Source organism: Lepeophtheirus salmonis, chromosome 8 (genome assembly GCF_016086655.4).
Source record: "Lepeophtheirus salmonis chromosome 8, UVic_Lsal_1.4, whole genome shotgun sequence".
In the NCBI taxonomy this organism is placed as follows: Eukaryota; Metazoa; Arthropoda; class Copepoda; order Siphonostomatoida; family Caligidae; genus Lepeophtheirus; species Lepeophtheirus salmonis.
In genome coordinates, this window is record NC_052138.2 from 29602919 (window position 1) to 29612196 (window position 9278).

Consider the following 9278-nt stretch of genomic DNA (forward strand, 5'->3'; position numbering starts at 1 on the left):
TGACACATAAATACTTATTTGAGAATTATTCCGAAAGAATTCATAAAAGAAAAAGTTAAATATTTTGATAGGAAGTTTAAATTCTTTTTTTTGAAAATAAGTGAAAGGACACAACTTGTAAGTACCATATCTTTTTTCCTAGAAAAGATATCAACTTCATTTTTTGATCCTCAAATGTCAGATTGACCAATTTATACGGTATAATAATCAAGTAAATCCACAAAAATGTATGTATACAGAGTAAGGACCTAAAACATGCCTCTGCGTGATAAAATTAAGAAGAATGGGATCTTTATGGAATCAAGAAAAGACAACTAAAAACCAAATTTGCGATAGGTTTAAATACTATATTAAGCCATGATTTTCATTCAATCTCATCTCCTTCACAAGCAATAACAGCTTCGAAACAACCACTGGTGAACAGATTGGCATCTTTGAACGATCTTTGGCGTACAATACTGTCATAATGACTCAGCTCAAATCCAATCCAAATTTGGATGAGAGGTGTGGTATAATTTTTTATACAAGATACTTCAAAATGTAAAGTCGAAGGTGTCCAGGTCAGGGATGGAGGCAGGCCAGTAGTTACCATATTGTTAATCTAGATATTTTGGTTCATTTTAGCTGCATAGGGCTTTAGTAGATTTCTTGATGTTGTAGGCAGCCCGGATGGAGATATTAACGATGTCTGCAGCCTTCTTCGCACTTACACCAGCACAGATGAGATAACACACGCATACTTTTTTTCTTTTTACTGCAAAAAAGTAATGACATTGAGACATGGTATCAAAAAAAAAAATTGCTTAACTTTGTTTTAGCTATCGTTTTATTGCGTCATAAGGCTCCAAAATAACAAATAATGTGTATGAAATCGTAAATATTTGTTTTAATAGTTTTGGGTCCATACTCTGTAAGTTTATATGTAGTTTTACAATATTTTCCCTCAACTAATACTACTATAAAACTTGAAGATTCTTCATCCTAAAGTGGTAAGCAAGTTATGTTACAAGATACCAATTTACAGTGCAAGAAAAACTTGCATGAGGCGTGCGTGGAAAACTAGAAGTTTGTTGGGGCTCACCCTAGAAATATTTATTACATAAATTGAGAAATCAATTTGACATCACTTATAAAGGGTGATTTTTAAGAGCTGTTTTTTAAGAATCGAATAAAACACTTAAATTTGCAGCATAGAATCAAAAATTTTATTGAAATCAATAAATTAGCCTTTGCCATTTACGTTTTAAAGATAACTTCATTTAAATGTTTTCCATGTGGTTGAGTAACACAAGCCCAATTGCTGAGAACGGCGACGAATTGACATTTCACGATTCTCATTAACACTGGATGCTACGGCTGCAATATTCTCTTCAGTACGCACTGTACGCATGCGAGTCGATGGTTTAATGTCCAGCAAAGTAAATTTCGTGCGAAATTTGGTGATAACAGCACGAATTGTCGATTCACAAGGTCGATTATGACGACCATAATATGGTCGTAACAAACGATGCACATTTTTCACAGAGCACGAATTTTGATAATAAATTTCAACAATTTGCAATCGTTGCTCATTTGTAAGTCTTTCCATGATAAAATAGCAGAGTATACTGAAAACTTTCCACTTTAACAGCTGACGTAAGGACGCCATTATCAAGCAGTGCTGCCAACTGAAAAACTTAACTCTTAAAAAATCACCTTTTATTTAACGTAGATAAATTCTAAATCCTTCTCCTAGTTTAATTTTTTTTTCTCGATCCATTGATTTGTTTAATCCCATTATTCTCTGATAAATAAGTCATCTTATATTGGCCTTTAAAATCACAAATAAGGTGTAATAATAATAATAGAACATTTATTGCTAGACTTCAAATAAAACATACAATCAGTACGAGCACATGTAAAAATAACTTTAACTTTTGGTGCCCTCACAATAGTCTGCCGGTACCCTAATGCAGTCCGTCTTGAACGTGTGCTAGGGATGGTGCATTATTCAGCCAGCCAATAATATCAGAATTCATTAAAAACTGAAGAGGCTGGAGACGGGATTTCCTTGAAAAGGTTGAATATTGTCTAAAAGCTGTGTCCTCTCAATCATAAATTTAGGACATTCATAAACCAGATGAAATGGTTCTTCATCTCTTAAACCACACCCACGACATAGTGGGCTAACTTCATGGTGTATTATGTGATATTGTCGGCGTAAGAGACAATGTCCAGTGATAAACAGAACCAAGGAGTTCTGTTTTACTTTCGAAAAATCTAAGGGATTCCAACAATTCGCATATGAGGTTGATCCAGAGGGAGAGAAGTACCTCACTATCTAACGACCTCAAAAGATTTTTCGTATATGGGATAAGGGAAAAATAAGGTGTAATGGATTTAATAAAAATTATAATAGACTACTAGCACGAACACACTATCTTAAAGATAGCCCATTAAAAATAGCTTATTTATGTTCAAATTTTAAATTAAAGCGATTTACTATCAACTATAATTATATAATAGGTAAATTTCTATTGTAAAACCTTCTTGCAACAACATTTTTGTTGTCTCTGTCTATTTGATGTAAATATAATCAGATCTGCACTTTCTCCTGACATTCTTGAAAATGTGACATGTGACCACGTCAAAATACTGATTTTGGCAAATATGAAGCAATTTTTCAAATGTTTGATCCTGTGATTTATTTACAGTCATTGCCATTCCTAACTTGCCATGTTTCTTCTTCAACCATAAATATAATGAAGATTGAAGATACATACTCAGACTAACTGGCTCATTTTCTTCCTAATTCCCTCTTTTAATTCGTATTTAATATACGTTATTTCTTTTCTGTTTCTAAATGGGAAATACAGGGTTCGGAAGCAAAACATGGTCTGTTAATCAATGTTAATTATGTAATTAAAATAGAAATATTTTGTGATTTTTTCCTGCCTATTCCGAATCTCCTGTCCTTTCTACAAAAGCAAACATTAACAAACATTTGTCAAATCTTTCATCATGAGTGAGCAATAAGCAAAAAGGCAGAGGATCTCATACCTTCTGGATACCAAAATTGAGGTGGCAGAGATTATAGACATTGTGAAGCGCTCCAGGAGCCTCACTTTCAAGGTGGCCAAGATGAAAAAGGATGGAAAGTACCTCTCAAGAAAAGAAGGCAGGTGGGACGCAACTTGAAAAGAGATTCTGAATTTTTGGGGGACTTGAAGAAGAAGATCAAGGAGGACCCCACCAAATCCACGAATCGCCTCTCTAACGAGTTTGAGGTGGACGAGGGAACAATCAGGAGGGCTGGGAAGAAGAGCTTGGGGTTGTCCTCTTACACAAGATCCCGCGCCACCTGTTGACAAACACTCTGAAGGAAAGGAGACTGCAGAGGTGCAAGAAAGTATCCAGAGTAAAAAAATTATCTGACGAAAGATTTTCACAATGGACCAAGTCTACAACTGTCAGCACGACCTTTTACTTAGGGGATCACCAGAGGAGATCATGGGGTGTTCTGTACAAAACATCCGTCCCAAACAATGGTCCTGGAGGTAGTGGCATCCAGCGGCAAGAAGATACCTCCCTACTTTTTTAAGGGTGGGGAGGAAATCGGCCAGGAGGCCTACTATAACGTGCTGAGGCTCACTATACTGCCATGGATCAAGGGCACCTACCCAGAGGCCAACTATGTGTGGACCCAAGATGGTACACCCCCACACACATCAGCCAAATCCGAGAAGGTCTGCGCCAACAACATGGCGGATTTTAGGCCCAAGAATACTTGGCCATCATTTTCGCCGGATTTGAACCCGTTGGACTTTGCATTGTGGGGCAATTTGGAGAGGGAGACTAACCGGACATCTCATCCGAACGTGGACTCCCTGAACGCTACCATTGTGAAGGAGTGGAACAACTTGTCTGAGAAGTTTATCATCAACTCCTGGAAGGCTTTCCACCGCCGTGTTGAGGCTGTGATTGCTGCTGAGGGCGGCCATATTGACTGAACAGTTTCACAATGGTCGTGTATCAAAGTTTTGGTTAAATAAATTTCAAAATTATTCATTAAAAAATAAAATTATTGACATTTTTCTAAAATCCGTCATTCAGTCCACGTTTTGCTTCCGACCCTGTGCATCACACACACATAAATTCTTTTAATTAAAGAGGATTAAACATTTATTGTTTTATTTTTTTGTAATGTTTTCGAAAAATTTATTAATGCGGCGTACATCAATTTTAACCCTACATTACCGCCTTCAATCTTTAATACTACGCAATATTAATGTACTTTGTTTTAATTTTTAAGCTCTCGCTTTTTTTGAACAACTATTACTAGTCAGGAGAGCGTGGGAAGATGTTATATATAGTATACAATTAAATTAAAGGTATTAAAAATTTTATCTTTTGAACAATATTGTAATTTCTAATCCATGGAAATTAGATTCCATTCACTTGATATTTAAGAAAGTTGTGTTGTTTTATTTAAATATCATATTTTATTAGAACACAGATTTTTGTATTGTTTATAAGATAAACAATACAAAAAAAGATGTGAAATTTTGGTGATAAATTGGTCATAACTTCCTATTTATTAAAGATACAAACATGATTTAGATATCAAAATGATTTTTTACTATTATTAAAATTAGACAAAACAGGTTTAAAAGGAAAAAAAAATTTAATTTGAAAATTTTTATAACATACCTACATTGTCATATAAAAATCATATAACAGGTAGCCAAAGTTGTGCCCTTATCGGTCTACCGGTTCAAGCCGTTCCGGTTCTTGAACTGCTAGAACTGGAAGCTACAAAGTCGAACCGAGACCACAATATTTTACTTATCGGTCTTGGTTCTTGTGCTTATTTTCGTTTGTCGTATTTCTTTGGTATATTTATCACCTTTTAATATTCAATTTACATAATTTTATGTAAATAAAACAAGTGGTTACATTGAATGTATCACGCAACCTTTCACCCATAAAAAAAAACCAACTTCGCTACAAAGCTTGTTGGGCCCCTACAATAATATCTTTTTGTAGAGGCCACCTTTATACGAAACATTTATCCTCTGTATGTGTATACTGAAAGCAATCCTTAATTATCCATCTTCCTGCACCCTCCCCCTAGCTACCCCTCACAGTCCAACTATTTGACCCATTGTCTAAATTAACCTTTATTTCTGGCATCCCTGTTGGAACTTGTGGCACTACGCACTCTGTGTATAATGTAGCTGCAGATCTGTTAGAAATTAATATCATTTTCTGGTGCCGAATTTCCTAACGATGCCCTTGGTTTTAAGTTCCTGTTACTAAACAGATCCTGTATTAAAAAGAACCCAGACGGAAGAGCGGAACCAAGACCTATAAAGCTGAACCAAGACCATCACTGATAGAACCACTGAACCTGAACCAGATACAACCTTGCATGGATCTTAATGAAATAGTGTGATTGTTTTGCTCCTGCCTTCTCCTCTAACGCTGCAAAATGTCCATCCCTACTCCCTGAGTAGAAGAAGATGGAGGATAGTACCAACCGTTTTATCATTCCATTAGTTGATGCTATTACCTTGTCATTTAATTGTATTCATTAATTTCCTTTCTCATGATATCATTAAATTGATATACTTCATGTCTATAGTTATATTTTAATCATATTAGGAAGTAGTCCGTATGTTCAAACATACCAACGTTTTAAATTCCTCTTAATGTAGGGATCCACAACCACTGCCAGCCAACCAATATATTAAATAATGATTTGCATGTTCAACATATATTCTAAAAACAACTTACTCGCATTGGTACATAAATATTTAATACAATATATATATAATAGTGTTGGGAACTAATTCGGTCCAACAAAAAAGCTTGGTTTGGACGGGTCTTATAAAAATTTGGTCTAGATCGGTCCGAAGGAAAAGTTCAGTACCAAAAAAGGGTCTAGAGCGATTTTATAGATAAATTGTTGATAACATGACATTGTATGTATTATCAAGTACAAAGACGCCATGCAAAGTTTTTAATCCGGTCGTCTCTTATTTGTTCTAAAACATATCGTGTACTTTTGAGATTTTTTTGAAAAAATCAATGACGGAAGATCTAAATAAAAGAAAATATGATCTCATATTTTATATGAAACGGAAAAAAATTTGTCCATAGGGTAAGACCGAAAAAAATGTGTCCATAAAGTGAGACCAAAAAAAAAATGCCACACAATGTGGGACCGAAAAAAATCGCCCTTGGAAAGATCACTTAAGACCGAATCGAAAAAAAATCCGGCTCTGGATCGAGTCTCAACATTAATATGTACATACTGCATTTATACATATATTCCGTAAATAGTATTCTTCTACGTGAATAAAACTTTTGCTATAAATTTTCAAAAATATTAATAATAACTCACTCTCTGTTTTAGAGTATTGTTCCGTATACTTATGTTATGTATAGTGAGAAAAATCGAGTATTTTTTGGGCATGTCAAAATTATAGAAACTAAAAATGAACATGGACACACATACAATTTCGAAAATGTTTTGGAGGAGAGAAGAGTAGCTGTCATGACGTTACATTAGATCAGCTGTGGCAAGGGAGGAGAAGATGAAAGGAAATCAACAAGGACAAATGTAGACATGAAATATTTCAATATCAATCAGCAATTCTACTCTGAGTCCAACAAAGACTTACAATTATAACTGTGCAATAAATCCTCAGGGTGACTCTCCGTCTTTTATGACTACACACGATGTTCAGTCAGGTTTTGAATTTAATTGAATGTAGAAGGAAGGGAAGTTCACTATTCAGGGATTAAATGATGGCTTTTAAAAAGCCAATTCTAGAAATTTCCTCCAGGCGTAAGACTTATCTAATATTTCCCTAAGGATGTAAGAAAAAAATTAAAAAAATTTGGATCATAAAATCGTTGTAGAATGTCCTGTAATGAAATATAACGAAGTTGATTCGAGGAATGTAGGTGAGTCATTAGTATATGTAAGTATTTTGATCCTATGCATTTTTATTAATCTCCCGCCGAAAATATGGAAATTTAATTTAGAAGGATTTCATAATTATTATTGAATAAAAATTTAAAAACAACCGGATATGATTTTAATCGGGAACATCTAAAAGGATGACTGTATAGTTTTTCCATTTTTAGGAATCCACTCCTAAAATACACTGTTACCAAGTGTTACCTTATATCTATAGCTGTTTTTCTTTCGTAATCTTTAATATTATTTAAAATATTTGATGAAATGTTTTGAGAAGTGTGCAGATAAACTAACTTTTTGAAGCTCAATCCAGATCTCGAATCCATTTTAAATATATAATAACTTTGAAGGATAATGTATTTTATAATAATTAACTGACTAAGTTGGCGATACTTTATCAGCCATTCCATCATGTTCTCATACTAAAAATGCAAATACATTAATTCAGGAAAAGGTTTCAAGACCTAAAGGACCCTACGTTTGAGGCAATTGAAAATATGTAGGTAATAGAAAAATCTGTATACATCGAAGCATTTGCAAAGGAAACATCACATCAACAAACCAATATCCGAAAGTAACAACCAACTGCTAACCAATGTTACATTATCTCCTTATTCAGCAGACTCATTGAGATAGATTAAATTAACAAAATTGCTTCTGAAAATGATAATAAAAGATTTAATGCCATTAAGAAGAGTGGAAAAACCTTCATTTATTAATTTCATAAAAGAATTGGATTCGAGATATACGTTGCCACCCCAAAACCATATTTTTGAAAAGTTTTTGCCAGCTTGATGGGGTAAGAAATATACTTGCTCTAATAAATTTTTGAATCAATCAAGGTTATGTTTAATAAAGGTATTATTATTATTTTTTTAAATATAGATTTTTGAAGAAATTAAATGTCCAGAAAGAGTTGGAATACCAACGGATGGATGGACAAGTCTATTTGGTGGTCCAGCTTGCCAAGAATTCAAAGATAGGCATACTGGAGAAGCGATTACTGTTTTTTTAAAGGATTCAATATATGTTTGCATATGTATTAAGAGCTATCAATATTTATTGATAATATATGAAATGATGCTCCATATAAGCTATTAAAACAGAAATTGTGACCTAGCTATAAAGGTTACTGTTAGAGATGTAAATATGTGTATTTATTAGCTGCTCTACTTTTTGGAATTGATAATCTGAAGGGTGGATTTTCTTTCCTAAGTTGTTATAATTATTATTCCATTCATAAGGAGTGTTCATATGTAGTTGCTACTTGAATCTATAATGTTTTTTTGTTTTTTTCTAAAGCTGTTCTCATAATTTTTTCCCGAATTTGTTTGCTCTCGAATTACGGATTATATCGCTGAGGAGTTATAGGTGGTGGTGTTTGTTACAAATTTGTAGTTAATAGGGCTGTCAAAAGTATTGACATCATTAGATATTGCGATACATATCGTTATTGATATTAATTGGTAATATCGATACAGATTAAAACCGGGGTTTGCAAGGAATTATTGAAAATAAATGATGACATATACATTTTGATGTGACGTTATTAATTATAAGCCAGCGAACTCTCTTGATGCTAATTAATAATGCCAACAATAAAAGAAAATAAACTCCAATTGTTTTTATGGTGGAAAATATAAATCCTAATTATTTTCGTAAATGATATACTAGGTGAGTTTAGTATTTATAAATCGTGGGCCTATGGAAGCAATATCTCCCAAATAGAGTAATTATTCATTACGCTTATGATCTACACTTTGTTTAATATATTTTTAATGGCATCCCCCTTGATGGAAATTCTATAGACACTCATCCATTAACTGGCAATAAAGATCAAAAAAGAAAGGCTCTAACTTGACTAGATGTAAACAGTGAAGAACTAATATTTATGAAATTACCCAAGAAGAATTCAGTGTAACAAGAAATCATAGAATAACTTATTTCTATTGGAATATTAACTTTGAAAGTTCCACGGGCCAAATTTGTAAATTGTTCGAATTTCTCAGCTAATTTAAAAATAAGAGAGTGTATTTTTTTTTATGTCTTGGTACTTATACATGAAACTTAATTTTATTATTCGTAAATATTCATTTTTAAGTATTAAAGCGACAATATGTCTTATATTTAATATGATTGAACCCCTTTCATGTGTACTGGATAATTTTATATCCATGATGAAGGCTGAAAGGCTTAAGAAGGAAGAATATTTTTCATGTTATGAGAGTTCTCCAATATGAGACAAACTATTCATCTATAGAAATTTTAATACATCTCCAGGAGTGGAGAAGAACAAGAAAGAAAAAAAAGT